General features: G+C 39.1%; 1 long non-coding RNA gene across 2 annotated transcripts in view; it reads right to left on the bottom strand.

Moving 5' to 3' along the window:
• Window positions 1-13,560, bottom strand: part of LOC119261167 (uncharacterized) — a 163,199-nt gene extending 149,639 nt beyond the window's left edge. Inside the window, exons 1-6 of one of the 2 annotated variants that reach the window (XR_008549318.1) lie at window positions 13,495-13,560; window positions 10,834-10,914; window positions 9,994-10,096; window positions 9,251-9,320; window positions 9,057-9,162; window positions 2,914-3,006 (exon numbers count right to left, since the gene is read on the bottom strand). This is a non-coding gene — a long non-coding RNA (uncharacterized LOC119261167). Of the gene's footprint in view, window positions 1-2,913; window positions 3,007-9,056; window positions 9,321-9,993; window positions 10,097-10,833; window positions 10,915-13,494 lie in introns of both variants that reach the window. The other variant, XR_008549317.1, reaches the window with a different exon arrangement.
• Window positions 13,561-14,286: the final 726 nt, after the last annotated feature.

Genomic DNA, 14,286 nt, shown 5'->3' with positions numbered 1-14,286 from the left:
CCATAATTATCTTGGAATAGGATTTTTATTTCTCTTCTATTTCATCAGGCTGCCCCTTTGTATGACCCACTATGAGACTGACATTCTTTGAGTTGGCAAAATGGTTGGAAACATAGAGGAGTAACACATAAAGCAAAGCCTGTCTCTAATCACCATCCAACACTTTAACATTCCCTTTGCTATGAAAATAAAATATTGTGGCTTTTTATGTATAGAGTCGAATAAAAATAACTTGAAAAAATAGACAGCAGTCATTTATATTCACTTATAATTATCTTTCCAACTGACACTGAAAGACTACTTATTTTTTGAGGTTTATATATATTCCATGATCTATAAATTGTGATACTTGTAACCATATACTATACTTTTCATTTGTCATTAAAAAACTAGTTTCCAGCATGAGGGTGGTATCTCAGTCCTTAGAATTCACCTGATTATGTACTAATTGTCATGTTGATCTTTTATGTATTTTTGGTAGAAATCTAAATTTTAATTAAAATATTTCAAAATCTAGAATTCACAGAGAAAACATTGTCATTATTTTTGACTCATGTGACCCCCCATGTTCTCTCAATTTAATAGTACTCTACTACTGTAATATCATCTGATTCCTTTATGTAAACCTTCTATTCAAAAGAAGATAGTAAATCAGTTGTAGGAAAATTAAAAACTGAAACAGATTTTTTGTGTTTCTCCTAGTACCTAATTCAGAACTTACCACAATATAGGTGACATATATTTTTACTAGCTCGATTGACCAAACTAGTAATTCACTTAATACCAATTTATTAGTCAACCTTATAATTAAAAAAATAAATATGGCACATCAACCTTTATGGTGATTTAAACAGTTTGTATATGGAGTAGCTAATTTCACAAACTTCATGATCAATAAAGCAAAATCTTGTCTAAAGATAACCTTTGTCAAATCCATGTCATTTCAAAGTCATAAAGTTCTTGAGATACATTGACCTTTGTGTAGTAAGTCTGAAACACAGCAGTTTCACTTAGTGTTATATGAAATAAATTATTCTAGAGACAAGCTTTGCTATTGTTGTTGGCATACTGAACTATGAGGTCACCCCTTTCTCTCTTTCTATACGTTCAGTGTTTAGTTAAGTTATCTGTCTCCAATTTGCTAAATCTTTTCAGAGTTGAACCTTGGATAAAATATAAAAAATCCATCTTTTCAAAAACTAGCATATTTCTTATGGCAATGTATTTCAATATTGGAATCAGAGATAAATGTTGGTCTTTTTTTAAACACACTATTTTAATTTTCTATTGTAAATGTAAATGAACATGAACAGGGATTGGGGCTTGGAAAATACTTAAATGAGTTCATTTTATAGGCAGAAAGAAAAAGACCAGAAGAAAAAATACCACCACCAAGTATGACAACAGACTATTTTCAGATTACAAGGGTAAATTCATTGAAATCTTTGGAAAGTATGTGTTTAATAGGTGATTTCTATTCTATCTTATCTCTGATAATGTGGGTTTCTTATCTTCCTGTCCCAAAAATGTATATGGTGAAGACCCAATACTCAGTACTTCAGAATATGATTAGAGGTGAGGTCTTTAAAGGTACTTAATTTTAAGTGCCATTTGGGTTGGGGTGGGCCCTAATACAATATAACATATGTCGCTACAGGAAGAGATTTAGGGCAGGCAGACACGAAGGAAAACCTGTGAAATATAGGAAGAAAATGGCCACAGACAAGCTAAGATGAAACTTCAGAGGAAAACAACCCTGTTGAATATTTGACCTTGGACTTCTCCCCAGAATTGTGAGAAAATACATTTCTTTTGCTTAAGTCATCTAATTCATATTTTGGTTATGACAGCAATGACAAATTAATACAATAATAAAAGAAAACCACTTTAGCTAAAATAAAGGCATTTATCAGAAGGATTCACACACACACAAACCCTTGTGCAGGAAAAGAAGTTGGACTTTGTGGGAAGATGATGATACAGAAAAGTGTTAATGTTCTCTTTCCTAGGGTCAACAGGGTAACCCTCTGTTTCACTGTGAATTATCATCTTGACTTTCTGTGCTCATTAAATTTGAATCCTTGACATATTACTCAAGGCTTAGCAAAAAAAAAAAAAAAAAAAGATTTAATACACCATTAGGTGTGTGCAAAACCTATGGAAGGAGTAGAACAAAGTTCACCAAAAATTCCCAATGCGCCAGAATATCAAGAAGTTTCTGGAATCACAGAAAACCAGACTGTTTACCTGAGTTCTTTTCAGCAATACAATGTTTAATTGAGGATGTTGGAAACCACTGATATAATATTATGTTAGGTCTTTCCAGAGCTCACATTCTTTCTCAATTTTTTTGAGCAGAAATGATTTTCTGTACACTGCTAATTTCCAAATATCACTCACTTTCTTCACACTGACAGAATATTACTGACAAGAAAATTTGCAAGATACATTGTTCCTGGATTTTAGCCTCTAGTGCTGAAAATATTTCAAATTTGTTTAAATGTGTTTCACATGTTCTATTTCACTTTCTAGAACAACTGTCCCTCATGGCAATCAAGGGATCTTGAGAAAGCCCCAATCAACATATGCTCTAGATAAGTCTCCTTTCACCCCAGGTGTCCCCACCTGTATTGGCATCATCCCAGAATGTACTCAGCAACTCTGCATGCTCTGAATAAACTTTTTCTTCGCTAGTTCAACATCAACATATTAACATAATAAGAAGCACATGCCACAGAACTCCACTTTCCTTTCAACACTCCCAACCTCATAAACATCTGTTGTATTAGTGTTTTTGAGTGAGACACAATAAATCTATATCTGTATCTGTGGCTATTCTATCTCTCTCGCTCTCTATTATCATCTATAGCTATTTTATTATATATAGCTATATGTAGTTGAGAATTGACTCACATGATTATGGAGGCTTAGAAGTCTCAAGATCTGTAGTCAGCAAGCTGGAGACCCAGGGAACTCAATGTGTAGTTTCAGTCTGAGTTCGGAGACCTGAGAATAAGGAGAGCTAATTGTAAGTTCCAGTCCAAATGCCAATTTGATTGAAACCCAGTAAGAGTCAAGGGCTAATTGTTAACTCAAAGGCTGGGAAAGACCAGTATTCCAGGCCAGGCAAGACAATTCCTCTTTACTTGACACTCATGTGTTACCTCCATCTCTGCCACTGTGATTACTTTGTTCTAAGGACTACAGGGTGGTGACAGAGGTGACTGGGGAAATATTTGGTCTGGTATACTCAGAGTAGGGTCATCCTATACATTTGATTATTAAAATACTCCTCTAGGGCCTCCCTGGTGGTGCAAGGGGTTAAGACGCAACATATGAAGCTAACCGCAGCCACCGCAGCACAAGTTCCAACCCCGGCCAGGGAGCAACCCACATGGCACAGCAGACCTCTCCTGACTTGCCCACTGCTCCCCTCAGCAGTGTATTTCAGTAGATCTGCCTTTTCTGTTCCCCACTCTGTCTCTGGCGGATCCTTTCACTGCCCATACCTCTGGCCTATACCTCTGTTCTCGTATGCATAAATAAATCTTTAAAAAAAAAAATACTCCTCTATTAGGTCACTCTTTAGTAAGCATACACATGGGACACAACTACCTTCATTTTTTCTCTTTGAGAGGTGTATCCAAATACCTCTTGCCCAATTTTACTAACTCACTGGCCATTGTCCATGGGTCAATCACATATCTGGTCCCAGAACATTACAAAATAAAAAGATGGGAAGTAGGAAGGACCATATAAATGATTGGTGACAAACATGTATTCAGCTGCACTTATTCATTCTAAATCTAAGTTTCTGTGTCTCATGCTAAAACATATTAAAGTCTAAGAAATAATTTTATAATAAATGTTTTAAGCAAAATCTTTTCTTTCAGTAATTAAATTCTGCAATTACTTGGACAGATTAGGGGTAAATAAGATTGTCTTGATAATCCTTTAAAAAAAATGAAATTATCTCAAGTATTTCACATAAATTTATGAAAATGAAAACCTAACATACTTGATAAATGTTGGATTAGTTATTTGGTTATAAGTCACCTATGAAAGAACAAGGCAAAAATTTAAAACACTGAAACTTTTGGTTTGAAATACCTAAAAATGTTATACTTTAAATTTATAGCAAAATCAAGAAATTTTATTTAGATATTTTTACACTTAGGACTGATGCAACAGTAACAAGATAAAATTTAAGAAATACTAAAAATATTAACTTGTAACCCTTTGTAAGTTACTTTAAACATTACTTAAAAGGTATAATCAATTGTGTGACTAAAGCTTTGTATTTATATAATACCTACTGAGTGTGAGGCACTATTGACACAATAAACCTCTGCTGCTCTGCTGGTGCTACTCTTGTGCTGCTGGCATCCCCTTGATGCTGCCCTTATAAGCCTAGTCTCAGCCCAGGTGTACCCACCTATGCATGCCCACACCCTACTACAGGTGTCTACCATCAGGCAAGCATTTAATCTAATGGCAGGAGGGCAGAAAAAGCCTGATACTTTTTACTTACCCTACACAGAAAAACCGGGAAGACTTTTAGCTGCTCTAATTGAAAGAGTAGAGATGAAAACAGACAAAAATCTTTACCTTGTGTGAGAGTGATACAGGGCAGCAAGGGGGCACTAAAACTAGCCAAGGACACTGCCTAAATAGTTTACTGGTCACTCTGAGTTCTTCATCTGAGTACACAATTGAAAGACTACTCAGGTTCAGAGAACATCATAAATGGGATTTAACAAACCAGGAGAGAACAGAATTACCGAGGCCACAAGCGTCTGTTTACCTTGTCCTAAACACAAAGGCTCTCAAAGTGGTGTCTTCCTGCCACTGAGGCCTGGAGCATGTGGCAGCAAGACTACAGGCCCAGTTCCAACTCACAGAAACAGCAGAAGAAACAACAGGAGATGCTCACCGGAGCTGATGAGATGTCCCAGCACAGCACCGGACAAGCAACATTCAAAGCAGCAGGTATAGCATCCAAACAACTGCAAAATGGCCACACTCACACAGCTCAGCAAGGCTCCCAGCTAAGGGGGCTTTGCTTTCCCTGCCAGGAAGTAACATGTAGCAGCAAGATGGCCACAGAGCAGGTTTTCTATGACTGGAGAAGACAGGTGAAGGAGTCCTGGAGCCCTTAGTGGCTTTTGCAGGCTTTTGAGTTTATACCAGGTACACGGCAGGCAGGGGTGCCAGGGGGCCTGGAGGCTGACAGGCCTCCCAGCCCCCAGCAAGTCTTCACTCTCTCTGGGCTCTTCGGCATTCTCTCGTGGCCTCTGCTTCTCTGCTGGTGCTGCTCTCGTTCTGCTGGCGTCCCCGTGATGCCGCCCTTATAAGCCTAGTCTCAGCCCAGGTGTACCCACCTATGCATGCCCACACCCTACTCCAGGTGTCCGCCATCAGGCATGCATTTAATCTAAAGGCAGGAGGGCAGAAAAGCCTGATACTTTGTACTTACCCTACACAGCAGAAAAACCGGGAAGAGTTTTAGCTGCTCTGCTAATTGAAAAGCCTCTGAACTTTCCCTCTCTGAGGTTGGCTGCTGGAAGTCTCTCCTTCGGAGGCCTGCAACAGCCTCTGGAAGATACGTATGATGGGGGCAGAAATGGTTGACCCCGGAATCCCTGAAGATCCAAAACACTGGAATCCCGAAAAATGAATGCCGAACACTGAAATCCTGAACACTGAATCCTAAACACTGAATGCTTGGGGGCTGCTTTTGCAGTCCCTTACATTTCTTTTTTTTTTTTTTAAACAAAATACTTTGTTTGCATTTTCCCTGGGGCTATTTCTCCTCACCAGCATCCACATCAGGGCACACCACCCGTAACAGTCTTTGGCTTCGGCCACCTGTTACAAGAATATTATTCTTGGGTAGGAGAGATAGATAGATGATTGATAGATAAATAGTGTAGGGGAAGTGAAAAAGCATCAGGCTTTTCTGCCCTCCCACCACTACGATTGATAAGGGATCCCTGCGGACCTGAATACGTGCCTGATGGCGGGCACCTGGAGTAGGGTGTGGGCATGTGTAAGTGGATACACCTGTGCTGAGAGACTGGGCTTATAAGGCAGGGTCACTTATAAGCCCCTTATAAGGGGGACGCCAGCAGAAGAAGACCCACGAGGAGAGCAAAGCAGAGAGAACGTGAGAGAAGGCCGGAGAGCCCAGAAAGAGTGAAGACTTGCTGGGGGCCGGCCTCCCTGCACCTCTGCCTGCCATGTACCTGGTAAATCCCAATAAAAGTCTGTAAAAGGGCCTCCCGGTGGCGCAGCGGTTGAGCGCTGGGTTGCGAAGCTGCCCGCGGCCTCTGCGGCGCCGGTTCGATCCCCAGCTGCACCCGGCCAAGGAGGAGGGCACGTGGCGCGCAGACCTCTCCTGCCGCCCGCTGCTCCCCTCAGCAGTGTACTTCGGTCCTTCTGCCTTCTGCTCCCCGCTCTGGCTCTGGTGAATCCCTCACCCTCCCGCACTTCTGACTGTACCAGTGCTTGTATAAATAAATAAATTAAAAATCTTTAAAAAAAAAAAAAAAAAGAACATTTAAAAAAAAAATAAAAAAAAAAAAAAAAGTCTGTAAAAGCCACCGAGGGCTCCAGGAGTCCTCCTTTACCCCATCTGCTCAGGTCATAGAGAAACTGCTCCGGCACTTCTTGACACTATAGATAGATAGATAGATAGATAGATAGATAGATAGATAGATAGATAGATAGATAGATAGGATGGAGGACAAGAATAGAAAAGCTGGAAAGGAGGCCTCACAAGACTAAAACCTGACTCACACAAGGAGGTGGGGGAATGAGGGGAGTAACAGGACCATTAACCCAGCTGCAGGGGTCGTGACCCTCAGACACCAGCGCCTTGTCACAAAGGCATGCGACCCAAGCAGGATCAGATGCTATAGGGATGGAGCACAGACCTGAGGGTAAAGATATGGACATTGGGCCCACCCTGGAATCTCTGGTCCCTTCCTGGTTTTGCCTAGTTGTCCCAAATCAGCAACAAACAGGCCACTCCATGGAGAAGTGACCCCTCCCAAGGAGAAGAGGACTGTATCAGTGCAGTCTCTGAACAGGCTCGGGGCAGCCCTCCCACTGCCCACCTGTGCCTATGCAGGTGCTTCTTTTCACCAACTCTCTCCCTCTGTAGGGCAGCAGCTTTCTGGCTTCCTGTGACCTGTACCATGCTGGGACTTCTCTTCATTGACCTCCCTCAGTGGAGGCCGCTCTCCTCAAGGCCACCCGCCTGCAACCATGCAGGCCTTTCTTAGCAAAACCTGTCCCTTTCCCTAATAAACCTGTTCTTTAAATATGACTAATGTCTCTGTCTCATGGAGAAACTCACCGCATGCCACTGAAACGGGAGCTCTGGTGAAACCTTTCCCAGAGTGAACCCACGGACCCCGCACTCTACAAAACAACATCAGATAGATAGATAGATAGATAGATAGATAGATAGATAGATAGATAGATAGATAGATTCTTCAGAGCTTATAAAGGATATTGGAGAAAATCAAGTGGAGGGGGGTGGTAAATCTGTAGAAGTTACCTAGTTTGAATTTTATAAAGAGCAGTCTGGGAGCTCTTTCTGATGCTATTGAACAGTATTTCAGGGGAAAAAAAATGGATAGCAAAAATGAAGATAAATAATGTGTGTGTTTTTCAGGCAGAGCAAGCAAAGATTCACCCAAGATTCAACCATGTGTTATATTTTAAAACTTTTAGTGAATACTATAACAGATCACAATTATGACATTAAGAATGAAATATTTTGCCATCAAGCTATATAATTCTGAAGAAATCACTAAATTTGATGTGCTAGAGAATTTGTCACTAAAAATTTAACATGGGATTGAAATATAAGAATTGAATCTCTATCTAAAATTTTAAAATATCATTTATTAAAATGTTTGAGTGTCTAGTACTGTTTTAAAGATAATGAGTAATATTAGATAAATAATATATGTTCCTTGCTATTATGTAGTCTAAAATATTAAGAAAATAATGTATATATAACTGAAATAGAGTTATATAAGTGAAAACAGAAAACTATGTAGGTGATAAATAGTGGCTATGTTTCACAATTGTATCAAAAACAAAGAAATTATGTAAAGCAAAGTAATCAAGAAACTTAGGAAAAATGACAATGTCAAATATTATCGAAGATAGTAGGTTCTTTAAGGAAACTCATAAGCCAAAATTTTTCAAAAGAGGACAAAATATAGTTTCATTAATTGAATCTGCTTGTGCAGTGTCAGAAATTACCTTAAAAGGAGAAACGTTTATGGAATTTTTAATAGAAATTGTCAAAAATTATCCAAAATTTTAGGAACTGATTAGGCTACAGGAGTCTTAGAAAAAACATAAGGTTAACCATATATATGGATATCAAAAATATACAAATAAAAATCAACAAGGTTAATTATAAAATATGTACCGATATAGATGGAACCAAGCTTGCATCTACTTTGAAAACATATATTTGAGCGCAAAACTCAAGTGAATTTCTGGGTGGTTCTCTATGTCTGCCATATCTCTAAGTATAGGGCCTTCTCTATGAAAAGAACCAGTGTTAGTTTTTAATCCAGAGTCTCACAATGAAGTCTGCAGAAATGGACATTTAAAATGCTTATTGAACAACTGAGTGACTATAATACATCTTATACTGGAGCTAAAATTAATCTTGATTCACATGATAAGTTCTGAATTTAATTCACTCCTGTAATTATGTGAAATAATACTTCTTCTCTGAGGCTGGATGGTTTTCAAATGAAAACTTTTATCCACCTCCACATGTCAACACTTTCTAATATTGTCTGAAATAAAGTAGAATCACAAAGGCTGGGATGTGATATTTACACCTTGGATAAAGAAAGGGAGCGCCGGGCATTTTAAAAGTTCTCTTTTTGAGAAAACTGATTTTTTTAATATTTAGCAGTTATCAGTTCAATAATTAATAATAATGTTTTACATATAAGATAGTACTTAGTAACTTCAAAATTATTTTCAAACATTATTATATACTATATAAAATCAATTACCAGTGGGATGATTTATAATTTCCAAGAACAGGGCCTCCCTGGTGGCGCAGCCAGTTGAGCGCACGCTGTGAAGTTGTCCCCAGCCTCTGCACTGACGGTTCGATCCCTGCAGGCGGCGGAGGAACCCACATGTCGAGCAGACCCCTCCTGTCTCGCCCGCTGCTCCATTCATCGTTATATTTCGGTCATTCTACCTGTTCTGTTCCCTGATCTGTCTCTGGTGAATCCTCTCACCGTCCCAGGCATCTGGTCTGTACCCCAGTTCTTGTAAAAGTAAAATAAAACTTTAAAAAATAATAATAATAGTTTCCAAGAACAATGTTAATCACTGTAGAAAGACAAAGGTAAGAAAAAACTTCTGCATGGAGAAACAAATTTTTAAAAGGTAACTTTGGGAAGCACTATATCTTTGTCTGGAAATTGTTAGCATATAACACAATATCCCTACTAATATAGAATTACTAGGAGATACAGAAATTAAAACTTATTACAGAATCTTTCTCCCTTTCCCAACATGGCAGCCTCAGCAAAATAACAATGATAATGATAATAATAAATAATAACAATGATAATAATAATAATTTAAATAATAATAATAATAATAAATTTTAAAAAAGTATTTCTCCCTAACAGGCTTTCTGACTGGGGAGGAAGTGCCTCCCTCACCCGAGCCATCACTGGACTGATGAAACAGATAATCTGAAAGGACATGTTAAAATTACTTGCACAGTGATGACAATGGCAGGTGTAGGACACCTTCAATTGACAATTCAGTCTGGCCTACTGCTCCACCAGCTGCTCAGGAACCCCATATGAAGAGCAGTCTTCTTCCCACATCGCCAACCTCCACATCTTTCTAGATAAGCCACCCCGTGATGTGATTAAAGACCCCGTTAAGAATTCTTTAGCGTGTTAAGTATCAGCGAGGTGTACTTACCACATGATCCCAGCCATCCAGAGAGGTTCAAAGGCTGCAGTTACGCCAGTTGAGGACTCAGCTCCCTTGCTCAGTGTCCTGAGTCTTCTTGAGGCGTCTGTCTCTACGTAACAGAAGAATTGTGATGGAAGGCGCTGACCAATCGCAGGAGTAAGAGCAGGAGGAGCGTTTATTCGCATTAGAACGCTGTTTCCTGATTAATTCAGACAGGGAGGAAGCCTGTCCTGCCATAGAGGGCTTTGAAGACCCCACCTAAGAGTTGATGATAGTTTCATAACCAAGTTTTACGAAATGTTAGTATTCAAATAGATAAGCTGATGGGTTTGGACAAGTGTACCTTGATGGTCCTCCCTGGCATGTGGATCCATCTGGAGTCAGGGGTTGCTAGGATGACCAACCCAGCAGAGCCCATGACGCAGGCTTAGGTACCATGGTAGACAGTGAGAGAAGGGCAGATGGTAGCAGCTATTGCAACACAATGGGGCCCATTGTGAAAACATTTATGATAAATAAGATTCATTCATGCACTCCAGAAATGATTTTCCTCAAGATCATTAGAGGCATGATGATAGAGATGCCCCCTACTCCAAGACTAAGGCTGAATCTAAACCCTTGGAGTACTTAAAAGGTAGACTTTTGAACCAAATGCTGTCACCTCCCCATCCCATCAAAAATCTTCTATCTTTGAAGGGTGCAAGTCTATTAACACAGTTGTAAAGAGCTGGGAGTGGAAGAACAGATTTAGAGTGTGCATGAGAAATGGTAGCATCAGCTGGATTAGCTAGAACTTGAACCAGGTCTTGGGGGAGACACTCAAGGCAAGTGAGGAAACTTAAGAACCTTAGAGGAGGACAGGAGGTTGAATCATCACAGCCAGCCACCGATGTCAGCCACATCTGGCAGAAGCAGGTTACCACAATGCTGGAAAGAGAGAGATATAGATATCTCTAAAAATAAAGCACTCAATAAGGAGAAAGACAATCACTCCCCAGCTTCTAAGCCTAACAATGCTAAACAGTCTACAAAAGTAGTAACAGTCCCTCCTCCAAAGGGAGTGCTTGAGTGAAGCTAAGTATTAACTTCACTCAGAACAGAGACACAGAGCTGCAGTTCACTACAAATAGTGGCGGGGGGGCAGTGGTGGGGGGCAGGATGGAGAGGAATTAGTTCAAGCTCAAACATCTGATTAAAAACCAGAAAAGATGGTGAAAATAGTGTCCCAAAAGGACAAAGTAGAAACTGCAGCCTGGTCTAGGAGATAGAAGGAACAGGAAGGAATCAGTTAGGAAAGATGGGAAAATGGATCAGGACTCCTAGTCTATACCTGAACCAAAGATACTTAACAGCCTCAAGAAAATCTAACTTCTACTTTCAGTTCTGCTAGCAGGAATGCTGCTCTCTTCCTTGTAGGTAAAGATGAAAACGAGGGAGATTATACAAAATTGGTCTCTATATCCTGTACCCTCTCCTGGACTCTCTCCACTCTGAAACATTCAAAGGAAAATAAAATTTCTATCCAGATGACAAAATAAAGGTTATCATTGCCTTGAGACCTTTCTCAATTAAAAAAAAAAAGTAAAAATCTTTTATATGGTCTTGCAGCCTTACAAGTGTTGAACTAACTAGATAATCAAACTGTAGCCAGAAAGTCTAAATCTTAAAGGAAAAGTCGTGGTGTGTTTTTATGACACATATGCCCCTCTTTGTAAGCCGTAGGGGTCTCCATTTAGCAAAATGGCAAGTAGAATGATGCAATGTTTGTAATCTGGTAGGTCAGTAGGTTAGCTATAAGCAACAGTGTGAGATTTCTACTATTTAATTCTTATTACCCAATTGTGGCATATATGAATTCTCAAACACTATCTAAATAAATTTACTATTCTAGGAAAGGTAAATTTAATCTCTCTGAAGTTGTTTTAGTCTCCAGAAGGTTGCCAGCCCCATCCTATTTTAATTGAGTTATGGGGTCAGCCTAGGGTGAATAACTTCATTTCTTATCCCCGGGGGCTAGAAGGGAAGTAGTTGTGAGTCCATCTACAAGCCACTTAAAGAATAGGATTGTTTGGTGACCAAAATAAGGAGCTGTGGTTTGAAAAGAAGCTTTTGGGAGGTGATGAGTTATTTTGCAGTAGTAATAGAGACAATAGTGTGATCTGCCATGAACACATGAATGGTTGCACGTTGGAATAAGAAACCCTGGAGGGTTATGGGAATTCCCAAGACTTTTGTCCTTTCTTAATTAAATTGCTCATGGGTGTGTGCGTGCGTGTGTGTGTGTGTGTGTGTGTGTGTGTCAGGGGAGGGTGACCGATATTACATATTTTAGATGGAAGTAATTGAAAATGAAATGGAAGAAAATACAATTTTTATTTGGATTTTACTGGATAACAGTTTTGAGGGAGAAAAATATCAATATATTTAGATCAAAAAAATCTCTCAAGTGCTAACTCTAGCTGGGAAAAATAATCAAATGTATCAATCCAGTCATATAATGAATCTATACTGTAATTAAAAAGTTTTATATTGTATAATGCTGTCTACCTAAAATAATCCCTAATACATCAAGTTGATTTTGGCCAAAATATTTATATATCAGCCAAAGGTGAATATATAAGGAAGTAGGCTAGAGAATTAATTCATTCACAACTAGTAATTTGTTTTTCTGCCCTATGTGATTCATCAATCATTTAATAAAGCAAGTTAGATCTCTAATTTTGTGAATTTGGGTTTTTAACTATTATATAGTCTTCCTTAGATTAAAGGTTCAGAATGTACTTTAGGTATCCATATATAGCTCCCTCAAAGTAAAATAAACAAAACTAAATTACCAATAAATATATATTATGTACAAATCTTAGTTAAGACTCTCTATTTTGGGGGATAATGTCTTTGTGGAAATGTTTTTTTTTTTTTAATGCAAAAGTTGAGGCCTCCCTGGTGGCCTAGGGGTTAAGGCTCAGCTCTATCCCCATTAAGCCCCCGCCATGACCTCCTGAGTTCCAGCTCCAAGCAGGCAGCTAACCCACATATAACACAGCAGACCTCTCCTGTCTCGCCTGCTGCTACCCTCAGCAGTGTATTTCAGTAAATCTCCCTGTTCTACTCTCCACTCTGTCTCTGATTAATCCTTTCACTCCCCCACACCTGTGGACGGCACCCCAGTTCTTTTGCCCAAAAATAAATCATTAAAAATGCAAACATTATGGATACTCTCCTTGTAAAGTGTTTTAGTTATCTCCCAAAACAATAAATGTGTTGTCTCTCAGTTTATGTAAGTCAGGAATTCAGAATGGGCTCAGGTGGTCATTCAATCTCCCCTGTGAGTACTCACATTCAGGTGGTGACCAGAACTGAAAGAGCAGGAGGCAGGGGCTGGGCTAGAATGTCATTAAACCTGCTAGACAGCTATTTTTCCTCTCCCTCTTCCTTTTCCCTGATATCTTTTCTCTAAAGGCTTTTCCATTTGTCTTTCCTCATAAACTAATTTGGACTTTCTCTTACCAGAAAGCTCAGAAGTTAGTTGAGCATCTTACACAGCAGCTCAGGGCACCACTACCTTGTGTCTGATCAAAGGAAGCAGAAGTCCCAGTGCCTCTTATGACCTAGTCTCTGAGGTCACAAAGCATCACTTCTACCACATTCTATTGGTTTCAAAGGAGAGTTAGTCACCTAGATTTAAGGGGTGAAGTTTACCTCTCTCTACTTTAGAAATGGCACATTCACAATGTAGAAGAGCATGTGGGATGAAAGTTTTTTGGTGGAGTTTTCTGGAACACACTACCTGCCATGGGAAGCAGTACAATCAGTCTAAACATTATACATACCTGTCTCATTCCTTCTATATTACCAAAGAAGCCATTGTTTCTCCCAAGTTATATTGAATGTTATATATCAAGATGCCATACACACTGTTCAAATAAGCAGTATTTCTTTTTCAATCAAATTTATAGCTAGTTTGGCAGACTCCAGGTAGAAAGAAAACAATCTTATTTCAGCATTAATGGACTCTCCTACATACCGGCTTTAGCAAATTAGCAAGCAAGAAAAAATATTTTGGAGCATCTTGGAATTAAAACCATTAGATACAAAGTAGATTGTATATTGTTCATCAAAGTAATAACCTTAACTTAAGAATTATTTATTTTAATTGACTATAAAAATACTCTATTTTCATGGTGGATCATATAATTGCCTTGGGTAATAGACCTAGCAAGTTTTTGCCATTGCAAAAAATGCTTGAGTCCAGTTGTCCTTTTTATGGAGTTTAAAATCTGTGGAAAATGGGGACAAAAT

Source organism: Talpa occidentalis, unplaced genomic scaffold (assembly GCF_014898055.3).
Source record: "Talpa occidentalis isolate TD23 unplaced genomic scaffold, MPIMG_talOcc4v2.1 talOcc4.6, whole genome shotgun sequence".
Lineage (NCBI taxonomy): Eukaryota > Metazoa > Chordata > Mammalia > Eulipotyphla > Talpidae > Talpa > Talpa occidentalis.
This window is presented reverse-complemented; position numbering and strand designations above follow the sequence as displayed.